Genomic DNA, 12981 nt, shown 5'->3' on the forward strand with positions numbered 1-12981 from the left:
CCCCAACCCCTGTTCTAACCCTAAACTTGTAGTAAATTGGATTAATTAACCTAACCCCAACCCTTATTCTAACCCTAAAATAGTGGAGTAGATTAGATTAATTAACCTAACCCCAACCCCTGTTCTAACCCTAAAACTTGGAGTAAATTGGATTATTTAACCTAACCCCAATCCCTATTCCAACCCTAAACAGTGGAGTAGATTGTCCTAACCTTAACCAATATTGGACACTAAAAACCGGAATATCTGACACAAATTCCTTTGAGTCTTACCATCAATTGCCTCTTCCAGCCAGCAAACCTTCACCCCTGGTTGACAGGTCTCAAGTCCCACACAGATGTTGGATTGTTCAGATTAAAAGGACACACCTAAACTTAATTTTCTAATCAGCTACAGATGACTCATGTAGTTCACAGTTTTGCCCACTAGAGGGCAAGAGTGTATCAGAAATGTAGCAGGGAAAGGAGTCAACTACCCCTGACTGCATCCCGGAGATCGGGGCGGGGCTAAATGTGGGCGGGGTCAAACGTTTAGAGGTGGGCGGAGACAACTATTTGACTCCTGCGTCCTGCCCCACTCTCAATGGAACCAGGAAACCGCTATGCTATATGTGTGTGTGCAATGCTGTGACAGGTGTCGGGACAGAGGGAAGTAGCTGCCAAAATGGAGGTAAGCTAGGATTTTTCTTTCTCTGTTTTAAGAATATCGAGGACCAATGTTGGGCGAACGTTTTATAAACTTGGAAATTAAAGGTTTTTTTTCCCATTATGAGTTTTAGATACATATAGCCTATTTTACACATGCGGGGCGACTTACTTTTGAGGAGAAATGTTTACAGGGTTCCCACGGAGTCTTAATGAATTTATGAATTTGAAAGTAATACCTTTAAAAGACTGGCGAAACCCTTCAATTTTGGCATCTGGGTCTTAAAATTTGTGTTGGATGTAAGTTTTCTGTACTGCATTTTTCTTCTGAAGTTCATCAAAATATTCCAAACAAGTGATGACATGAAGAGAAGCACTATTTTTAGACATTTATTTCAATTTTGTGTCTTTACTGTTTGCACTGTTGCTTTTATACAATAGAAATACTGCAAGAAATTAGGGTAATAAAATTAGCAATAATAAAAAAAGTCTTAAAATTAAACTAAAATATAGGCAACAAAAATTATTAAGGTTCTAATGTCAAACCAGATCGGTTATATTTTTAACCATTTGTTTAAAAATATAACCGATCTTCTACCAAGTGCCCACCCAGTGTTTTGTCAAAATATATTGGTAAAGTTGTATAGATAAATAAATGAAATTAGTTCAATAATTTTATTTTATTTATTTACTTTTTTGCTGATAGTGCCGTGAAATAGGTATTAATTTTCCATATGGCTTTAGAAAGATCTTAAACAGACTTAAATTTAAGTTGAAGAAACCTGTAGGAACACTTTTATAGCTTTGGGGAGATATGTTGTGTAGTCATGATTACTTTTTGGTGGAAAATATATTTTACAGGGGGAAATATGTTAGTTTTTTAAGCTTTTTATGTTCGTATCTGAGTTCTACACCTGATGGGCTTTATTATTATGGTTAGAGTGCTAATCTGATACGTGTAATTATATAAACGTTTTGCTCAGTCAAGTGTCAACAGAATAACATGAATGTTTTCATAGTGAATGAATGTTGCCATTGTATCACCAAGGTCTGAGGAAGACAGGGTGCAGGCACGAAAAAGACGGAGAGAGGAAAGAGTAAAACAGGTGAGAGACAATTTGATTATTTCTTGTAGTTCAACTGTTGCTTGCAGACTAAAGCATAATTCCTTCACTTATTTCAGGGCCAGGAAGTGGTCCCTCCTAAGAAGTCCTGCCATACTGAATGAGTCTGTGCAGCATCAGGTATTGTTCAAACAAGTATTATTGTACACAACCCCCTAGGTTGTCGAAATGGGATGTGGGAAGATTCAAGATTCAACCTTTTGTCATATGCACAGCTAGAAAAACACGCTTTCTGCACAATGAAATTCTTACTTTGCCAAGATTAGAAAATTAAGACCGTTCCAGACAGATCACTTTTTTTTCAAAGCAAGTTTTTCAGTCATTTCTCTATTTTCATTAAACCAGAATACTAAGCAACTGATCTTTTTTACAACTTGCATCGTTAATATGCTTTTTATGAACCACAATCTTTTTCCTTTCTAGCAGAGGCTGAGAACTTGCTGGAACTGGACTTTTCTTGTGTCATTGTTTCTTCTCCAACCTTTATTTTAATTAGAGGTGTCAAATAATTCCATTACTTGCATTTAATTTTTTACAGCCATGATTAACGTGTTATATATTTTAATTATGTTTATCATTTTTAATCTACTGCTTCTTTATGGGACTTTTAAATAAACCAATTTCTTTTCTTGTTCTTGAAGGGTTGATGTAAACTCATAAGTTGAAGGGTTGATGTTACAGTGACAAGACCGGTGAGAGATTAGCTGCAGCAGTGTTTATTTCAGCGACCTTGTTATCTTTACTCCGTTTTTTTTCACCCTTCTTGCAACTTTTTCCAAAGTTATTGTTACCATTTGGATGTAATGGGTGTGTCGCTGAGTATCAAGGCTGCTGACAGCTTCTCTCCTGTATCAGACGCACCTCCGTGCTGCAGTTTGGAAAGACCACAGCATCAGCTGTTTGGCTAGCTGTTAGCATTGAAAATAAGGCTTATATTATGTACAGTTATTAGATTAAATTGAAAGATTAGATTACTTTCAGATCATACATAATTAATGTAAAATATGTTTTTAATCTCTTGACAGCAGTAATTTTAATATTGTCTTTATTTTTGATTAGGAGAATTCTCTGCTTGAGGACACCTTTGAGGCAGCAAGGTGGTGTACCACAAGGTCCTTCAAAGGAAGCCTTTCCCTTCCCCAGGTCATCACCATGGACAGGGAAGCTTGCCGGAGGGCAGTGGAGAGGTTATGCTTCTGTGATGGCCTGGATGAAGAGGAGATGAACGATTGCAGGGAACCGTTCCTGTTCATGTTTAGTTTTCACTCAGATTATGAGGAGTTCTGCAGAGAAATTGAGGAAAAAAGGAAGATGAAGGTGTTTTCTGGTTTTGAAATGCCATAGTACAGCGGTGTCACAGTTTTTGCATTCTTTTTCCTCCTCACATTGTTTTTTTGGAGGTTCTCTTGTTTTTTGTGTGCTTTTTGGTTCATTTGTTTGTACTTTTTTTTATTCCTGTGTTGGCTGTTGTTTGCTCTATTAAATTTACCTTTTTTGAAAAATTTAGTCTGCATTCTTGGGTGTCTCACACAATGTCTCACCACCCCGCCTCAAACCCTGGCATGTTTTGAGAAGTATCAACACAATTTAAGTCTCTGTTCCTCTTAATGTAGCTGATATAACGGAGTGTACAACAAATTTACCCGTGTCTGTCTGTACTGTTTTACACTCACTTGGGAAATGACTATTAAAATAAAGGCAGCATTGATAAAATCAACTATTAAAATGGTTTTGACAGGTTCAAAGAATAGTCTTATAAATGCTTGAACCTTTTATAGAGGTACCAAAAGTATAGCTAAAAGACAAATACCTATGTGCTATAAATACACATACCATACAAAAGTAGAAAAAAGAATAAAAATATCAGAACAGATTGGATCAAAAATGGCGCCTGTAATTATCTGCTCTTTAAAATTATCATGACATCCAGCAAATAAGTCATTTGATTACCAATGTTATGCTTTACATGGGTTTTGTGGGTTTTTAGGGCTTTCTAATCCTTAGAAAGGGGCTACTCACAGTTTCCTGGTTCCATTGAGAGAGGGACAGGAGTCAAATAGTTGTCTCCACCCACCTCTAAACGTTTAACCCCGCCCACATTTAGCCCCGCCCCGATCTCCGGGATGCAGCCAGGGGCTACTCAAAGGAGTCAGTCAGATAGAGTAAAGCCAGTGTGGGGAATCTCATGTCTTGGAATTTGAATTTCTTTTAAATCATGCCCCACAGAAGGTTTGTTTTCATATAACACATGAATGCAAAGTGTTATGTACGTTGTGTCTGTATTTATCTATTTTTTACGGTAATAACATGTTGTAAATGTAATCTTGTTAGTGAAAAGTGCCAGGCGCTCTCTTGGACACTAGGGGGAGTATGGACCGGAGCTCTAAATATGGTCCTACCACTCCAGCGGCGCTCTGGAATGGTCCAATTTGATTGGACACAAGTACAGGTGCTAATAGAGCCAATTGATGCTTGTTAACTGGTATGCGCTAGATGAAACCGGTCAGAAACAGAACGGGACAGCCATTCTGGACCGAGCTTCGACGACAAGAGAAGGTTCTATGCGCTTTTACAAGCTCTTAGCCTGATGAAGACTCATTGAGGAGTTGAAACGTAGCGTTGAGCTTGTTTTTTGTAAATATTTTGTTTCTTTGTTCCAGTTAACTTTTTCACGTTTGTTCAATAAATGGCCAGTTGCCAACATTTTAAGCCGCAGTTTTTCGGTTCTTTCATTTAATTCCACTTGTTTTTTTAGATAGTTAGCTACACAGTTAGTTAGTTTAGCACCTGTTTTTTAACTACCGGACATCTCCGGAATGACGTGGGACTATTTCCCACCGGATGAGATGGAGGAGGAGTCGGGCTGGACACAGGTTCGCTACCGAGGGGGAAGACGACGGGACGTTCAGCGGAACCAGCAGAATAGAGGACGTTTCCAACGACGCCACTCTCCCCAGCAACGACGGCCTCGCTATCAACAGGACCGCAGCTGGCAGTCGCAGTACCCCCAGCGGTACCCCCAGCGGTACCCCCAGAGACGCAAGTCTTACGCGTCAGCCGCCAGGTACGATCCCTCTTACCCCCAGCGTCCATTCCAACCCTCCAGGAGCCGCAGTAGGGGCTTCAATAAGCGGTACCAGAACCAAGGACCCCAGGGTTGGAACCGACAAAAGAAACGCGCTCGGCGACCCCCACAGGGACAGTACGCGCAGCAGGGCGCACAGACCCGAAACCGGTCAGAGGCGCCACAAAGATCTGATGACCCAGACTTCACAATAAAGGTCAGAACCATGCACAGACTTCTTAAAGCAGCACATCACTTAAAAAATGTGTCGGATAAGGACAATAACCCACCCGGCATTCAAAACATAACCGCGTACTTGGCCACGATCATCAAACCCGCGGCTCCATCTACCAGAACTTCCACATTAATAGATGGTAATGCGAGATCGTGGGCCTACACCACCATGCCGATCCTTAGACAACACTACCAAGATCAGATGGAGTCAGAAAAATGCACTTTGCAAGATCTTGGGGGAAACCTACTGGCTCCATTAGAAATAGCCACTAAATGGGCCAGAAGGAACTTGGGGAGACGTTTCAGACCAGAATCGGTGGAAGAGGTGCAGGTCTTCCTGATGTCGGATGAGAAAAAGGACTCACAAGAACCAGCAACTCCCTCATCGGAAAATGGTGAACCTGATGAACGTACATCTGTTCTTGAGTCCTCCACGCAGACCACGCCCCCTCCGCACTCCCAACAACACAGGGGGCAGAGTGAGGATGAACTTTCCGTTTATGCATCCTCTCCCTACGCTCCCAGGGGCTCCGTGAGATCACAATCTCCTCTTCCGCCCCCCCCCCCACCTTCACCACCACCACCACCACCCCACAGGACAACAGTGGCAACGATGACGGAACCATCCAGAGGGGACTGGTCACCTGCAGCATCCAACGAGGAACGACACAGCAGCCGTCCCCTCTTTCCAGCTGTAGCAGCACCACCCACACCATCACCCCAGGCACGCAGCACTCCACAGACGCCGGCTCTTCCCCAAAGGCAGCGGAAATCATCCAGCCAGGAGGAAACGTACACGCAGAGGACAACAGGATCCTCCCCTTCAGTCGTGATGGAGTCTCTGCCTCGACCCGCGGCGTGACAGCAGAGGAACAGACCATCATAGACGAATTCCTTGCTTATGAAGCAATGATGCGCTCACACCCACTACCTGCTGCTTCTGCTCCACCACTGCTGGAACCTACGCCTGTCGCCCTCCGTCGCCGGATGGAAAAGAGCACACAGAGGCAACTTTCCTTCCAGCAAACGACTCACCCACCGCTCACCGCAGCCACCGCCACCACCCCCACCGAGTCTGATGAATCACCTTCATCTCAGGTAAATGCCACAACCAGACACACAAACACTGGTAAAAAATCACGAGACTGGTCACTTAACCTGAGAAAAAAATATGTGGTTCTGGGGGACTCGAATGTTGCTCACCTACCTGTGACAGGGGACTGTAGCTACAACATCCAGGTGGACAGTTTTCCGGGAGCCAAGTGGAGACATGTGACCAGCCTGTTCCTCAAATCTGGGCAAATGGAGCAGGTAGAGAGACTGGTCCTCTCATTTGGTATCAACAACAGAACACAGAAGGACAAAAGGGCTTTGGTTAAGGAAATGCAAACTGCCCTTAAAGTAGCCAAACTTAAATGTCCTAATGCTGAGATCTTTGTTCCTGTGGTGAACTTTTCTCCCTCCTTATCACACAGGGAGCAAGCCATGCTCACACATCTCAATATTCACATCTCTCAGCTCAACAGGTTCATCCCTGCCCAGGACGCTGCCTTTTTCAGGGTTAGGCCGGGGACACACTGGCCGCGGAAGCCCCGCGAAAATGGGACCGCCTTCATTCGGCGCCCTTGTTAAGCTATTCTATAGACCACATGGGCCGCCGAAGCGCCGCGAATCGCCTCGCGCCGGCGCGCGCCGGCGCCGTGCAGCGATCATTTCGGCGTTGGCTCTATTTTTTCCGCGAGCCGCGGGTGAATCGCGTCAATTCTGGCAGGAAGTCAAACGTAGACATAAGAGGCAGGCCGGTAAAGTTAACAAAATAAAGCATTTCAAAATAAAATTCCGCAATAGTCAAACGTGTTCGTAAACAGACACTGCAGAAAAACCACACGAACACGCACACACATACACACACATCGAACTTGTGTGCTTGTGTGACCACGTGAAGGGGGGAGTGGTTTTGGGTGTCTTTTCACCGGAGCAAACAGGACAGAGAGGCAGAAAGTCTGAGGCAAGCAGTTAGGATGGATGACTTTAAATTAATTATGGAAGTTGAGAAACACAAGGAGCTGTACGACCCCCGAAAAACATGATTATTTACGTACCCATTTAGGAGGAAACTGCTAGGATACAGCTGCAGAATTGGAGCGGGTTCCAAGAGATTCAACTGGCAGAAACAACTCATACCATAGGTTCACACACACACGCGCGCGCACACACACGCACACACGCACGCGTACAAACACTCAAACGTAGAGGAAAAGAGCTGAGGAAAGGCCGAGAGGAAATGGAGGACACCAAGTGTTTAAAAGAAAAACTACAGCTGAGCCGAGGCGCGCCTCGACTGGGGCGCGTCTGATCTGAACTGAGGAGCGGCGAGCAGCGGCCGAATTTCGTGAGCGATTCGCTTCTCGGCGCTTCGCGGCGCTTCCGCGGCCGGTGTGTCCCCGGCGTTAAACCAGACAAGGTCCATTGGACCAGATTCACGGCTGCCAGGATGTGGGACCTCTGGTCTGCCTGGTTAAAATAGGCAGCCCTGATAGCCTACCAGGACAGGAAGGGCATAGAAGCATTGTTAATAACAATGTTTGTAATTTGTCCAGATCTTTTGTACTGTCTGACGCACAGCGTTCTTTGTTAAACAGGGGTTTAACCTTCATCCCCTCTCACAGCAAAGCTAAAAACAATGACACAATGCTGCAGATCAGACATGATTTACAAAAATACCATAGGAGAATCAAATTAGCTGTTCATTTTAAGGAAGATGGTACAGCTAAAACAGGTAAACCAAAACCTTTCATGCCAGAATCAGAATGGGCGCCCCCTGCTGGCACTTTGCCGCCAGAAGTTAACTCACTTATTGAGGAGGATCTTGGTTATTTCAACAAAACATTTTACATGAACAAGTCCAAACCTAACTTGAGTATTAACGAAACCAAAGCACTCAAGGAACTAACAGGCAACAAGAACATTATTATCAAGCCGGCTGACAAGGGGAGCTCTATTGTCATCATGGACAGGGCACAATATCTCTGGGAAGGCAAAAGACAACTGCTGGACACCACCTATTACAATAAACTAGACAAACCCATTTATCCAGAGACCATCCCCATGGTGACTAAAATCATTGACTCTTTGTATGGGAAAAGGTTTATTAATGCAAAACAGCGCAGATATCTTAAAGGCTCTTCGGAACCAAGAGCCAGAAGGTTCTATCTGTTACCGAAGATCCACAAGGAACCAGCAAAATGGAGTAAACCCCATGAGATCCCACCGGGTAGACCCATCGTGTCTGACTGCAACAGTGAAACATATCAAACAGCAGAATTCATCGATCACTATTTAAATCCCCTATCAATAACACATGACAGTTACATCAAGGACACGTATGACTTTATAAACAAGATCAAACAAATCATCCTGCCAGACAACTCCATTCTGTTCACCATGGATATAGACAGCTTATATACAAATATTGACATAACCAAAGGCATTAATGCAGTCAATCAAATTCTCCTTAAACACCCCAACAGCAGAAGGCCAGACAAGGAGCTACTCCAGCTATGACAAATTAATCTGAGAAGGAATGATTTTGAATTTGATGGCCAATTCTACCTGCAAATTAAGGGAACAGCGATGGGGAAGAAGTTTGCTCCAGCGTATGCAAATATCTTCATGGCGCAATGGGAGATGGAGGCATTAAACAAATGTGTAAAGAAACCACTTTATTATTACAGATATCTAGATGACATCTGGGGGGTCTGGACTCACTCGGAGGAAGACTTTCAACTATTTCTAAACACGCTAAACACACATAACCCATCCATAAAGCTGAAATCAGCCACCAATGCTAAATCAGTCGATTTTTTTAGACACCACAACCTTTAAAGGCCCAAATTTCAGCTCCACACACAAACTTGACATAAAGGTTTATTTTAAACCTACGGACACACACGCATTGCTTTTTAAAACCAGTTACCATCCAAAGCACACATATGCGGGTCTTATTAAATCCCAGCTACTTCGCTTCCACAGAATCTGCACTCAGGAAAGCGACTTCAAGGAAGCCACTCGGATACTGTTTTCAGCACTATCCTTAAGAGGATATTCTAGAGCATTTCTGAAAACATGTAAAGCTTCCTTCCTGGAGTCCAGACCCAAGGACACATCACCATTATTGCCTTTGGTCACCACTTATTCTCCCTCGGCAGGAAAACTAATTCATAAAATCAAACAAAACTTTTCTAAATTCCAATCAGAGACTAACTTACTGCAAAATCACAGGGTAATTGCGGCCTACAGACGGAACCAAAACCTGAAAGATTTTCTGGTTCAGGCCAAGCTGAGACCCCTACAACAACCTAAGGTCAAAGGTCAAAGTGATTTTTTTAACCAACTGCGCTGGATACAAAACAGGTTTAACAAAACCGTTTATCCCATCACACAAGCAGGTAACCCTAAAACCAAAAACTGTGTGTATTTAATTCAGTGCAAAATCTGTAAAATGAGATATGTGGGAGAAACAGGAAATAGCATTTTAACACGCTTCACACAACACAGACACAACATTACAAAAAGCCATAACGCACAGCGACCAGTAGTCAAACACTTTATTGAACATGGCTGGCAAGCCCTCACAGCCACGATCCTACAGTCAGATCCAAACTGGTCCACAAAACAACGGAAAAGAGCTGAACGGCTCTGGATCTACAGATTGGACACACTTGTTCCCACAGGTTTGAATGAGGGATAGATCTGCACCAGTGGACTAAGTGCAGGAGAGTCTGTGCACAAAGCCCCTCTTTTCTTCAACTCCTAACCGGCCAGTGGCCTCCAGCAACCTGTCTGCTGCAGATTTGTTCCTCCTGATGACCTCTGGAGGGGCACTGCCCTCCCATTTAATACTCTGATGCAATATTTCCACAACAGTTCTTTGGAAAATGAAAAAATGAGTAGAAATGAAACAAGTGTTCTTCTGTACATTACTTACCTCTTCCCTGACTTTATCTGTTGGTCACTCACCCATCCAGTTCTGCCAACAGGGGGAGTCTGCTGGACATGGAGGAGGGCAGTATTTGTAAGACTCAGAATACAAATTGATTCTTTAATCTAATCCTAACCCCATCCTTATTCTAACCCTAAAATAGTGAAGTAAATTGGATTAATTAATCTAACCCCAACCCTTATTCTAACCCTAAAATAGTGGAGTAAATTGGATTAATTAACCTAACCCCAACCCTTATTCTAACCCTAAAATAGTGGAGTAGATTAGATTAATTAACCTAACCCCAACCCCTGTTCTAACCCTAAACTTGGAGTAAATTGGATTATTTAACCTAACCCTGCCTAGGATATCAAAGGTTCACCAGAAATGTGACCTCCAAATTTCTATTTTGAATCCATTTTGTACCGATTCCAAATGGTAGATTCAAAGTTGGAATCGGAACTTGAATTTGGAAGCTATTTAGTAGATGCAAATGTGGAATCTGGAATTGAATTTGGAAGCTGTTTTTTTCCTTAACCATACAACCTACAAGGACAACGGTCACATAATTTTGATCACAACACCCACTGCTACAGGACTGACACACTGATATGTCATTAATAACTCAGACTCAAACCAAGTCATCCATAATAACATTTCAGCTGCTGGGTCTTGTAGCACTGGACCTGACGATTGCAACCATGTGCTTGTATTGCCTACGATATCAAAGGTTCACCAGAAATGTGACCTCCAAATTTCTATTTGGCATCCATTTTGTACCGATTCCAAATGGTAGATTCAAAGTTGGAATCGGAACTTGAATTTGGAAGCTATTTAGTAGATGCAAATGTGGAATCTGGAATTGAATTTGGAAGCTGTTTTTTTCCTTAACCATACAACCTACAAGGACAACGGTCACATACTTTTGATCAGAACACCCACTGCTACAGGACTGACACACTGATATGTCCTTAATAACTCAGACTCAAACCAAGTCATCCATAATAACATTTCAGCTGCTGGGTCTTGTAGCACTGGACCTGACGATCGCAACCATGTGCTTGTATTGCCTACGATATCAAAGGTTCACCAGAAATGTGACCTCCAAATTTCTATTTGGCATCCATTTTGTACCGATTCCAAATGGTAGATTCAAAGTTGGAATCGGAACTTGAATTTGGAAGCTATTTAGTAGATGCAAATGTGGAATCTGGAATTGAATTTGGAAGCTGTTTTTTCCTTAACCATACAACCTACAAGGACAACGGTCACATAATTTTGATCACAACACCCACTGCTACAGGACTGACACACTGATATGTCCTTAATAACTCAGACTCAAACCAAGTCATCCATAATAACATTTCAGCTGCTGGGTCTTGTAGCACTGGACCTGACGATCGCAACCATGTGCTTGTATTGCCTACGATATCAAAGGTTCACCAGAAATGTGACCTCCAAATTTCTATTTGGCATCCATTTTGTACCGATTCCAAATGGTAGATTCAAAGTTGGAATCGGAACTTGAATTTGGAAGCTATTTAGTAGATGCAAATGTGGAATCTGGAATTGAATTTGGAAGCTGTTTTTTCCTTAACCATACAACCTACAAGGACAACGGTCACATAATTTTGATCACAACACCCACTGCTACAGGACTGACACACTGATATGTCCTTAATAACTCAGACTCAAACCAAGTCATCCATAATAACATTTCAGCTGCTGGGTCTTGTAGCACTGGACCTGACGATCGCAACCATGTGCTTGTATTGCCTACGATATCAAAGGTTCACCAGAAATGTGACCTCCAAATTTCTATTTGGCATCCATTTTGTACCGATTCCAAATGGTAGATTCAAAGTTGGAATCGGAACTTGAATTTGGAAGCTATTTAGTAGATGCAAATGTGGAATCTGGAATTGAATTTGGAAGCTGTTTTTTTCCTTAACCATACAACCTACAAGGACAACGGTCACATACTTTTGATCAGAACACCCACTGCTACAGGACTGACACACTGATATGTCCTTAATAACTCAGACTCAAACCAAGTCATCCATAATAACATTTCAGCTGCTGGGTCTTGTAGCACTGGACCTGACGATCGCAACCATGTGCTTGTATTGCCTACGATATCAAAGGTTCACCAGAAATGTGACCTCCAAATTTCTATTTGGCATCCATTTTGTACCGATTCCAAATGGTAGATTCAAAGTTGGAATCGGAACTTGAATTTGGAAGCTATTTAGTAGATGCAAATGTGGAATCTGGAATTGAATTTGGAAGCTGTTTTTTTCCTTAACCATACAACCTACAAGGACAATGGTCACATAATTTCGATCACAACACCCACTGCTACAGGACTGACACACTGATATGTCATTAATAACTCAGACTCAAACCAAGTCATCCATAATAACATTTCAGCTGCTGGGTCTTGTAGCACTGGACCTGACGATCGCAACCATGTGCTTGTATTGCCTAGGATATCAAAGGTTCACCAGAAATGTGACCTCCAAATTTCTATTTGGCATCCATTTTGTACCGATTCCAAATGGTAGATTCAAAGTCGGAATCGGGACTTGAATTTGGAAGCTATTTAGTAGATGCAAATGTGGAATCTGGAATTGAATTTGGAAGCTGTTTTTTTCCTTAACCATACAACCTACAAGGACAACGGTCACATAATTTTGATCAGAACACCCACTGCTACAGGACTGACACACTGATATGTCATTAATAACTCAGACTCAAACCAAGTCATCCATAATAACATTTCAGCTGCTGGGTCTTGTAGCACTGGACCTGACGATTGCAACCATGTGCTTGTATTGCCTACGATATCAAAGGTTCACCAGAAATGTGACCTCCAAATTTCTATTTGGCATCCATTTTGTACCGATTCCAAATGGTAGATTCAAAGTTGGAATC

General features: G+C 42.6%; 1 non-coding gene across 1 annotated transcript; it reads left to right on the top strand.

The window, feature by feature from the left end:
- The first annotated feature begins 511 nt into the window (after positions 1 to 511).
- LOC129162186 (uncharacterized) lies at positions 512 to 3817 on the top strand. Its single transcript, XR_011521479.1, has 4 exons — positions 512 to 669; positions 1693 to 1750; positions 1828 to 1888; positions 2828 to 3817. It is a non-coding gene; the product is annotated as an uncharacterized protein (transcript).
- Positions 3818 to 12981: the final 9164 nt, after the last annotated feature.

This window comes from Nothobranchius furzeri, chromosome 9, assembly GCF_043380555.1.
Source record: "Nothobranchius furzeri strain GRZ-AD chromosome 9, NfurGRZ-RIMD1, whole genome shotgun sequence".
Classification (NCBI taxonomy): Eukaryota; Metazoa; Chordata; class Actinopteri; order Cyprinodontiformes; family Nothobranchiidae; genus Nothobranchius; species Nothobranchius furzeri.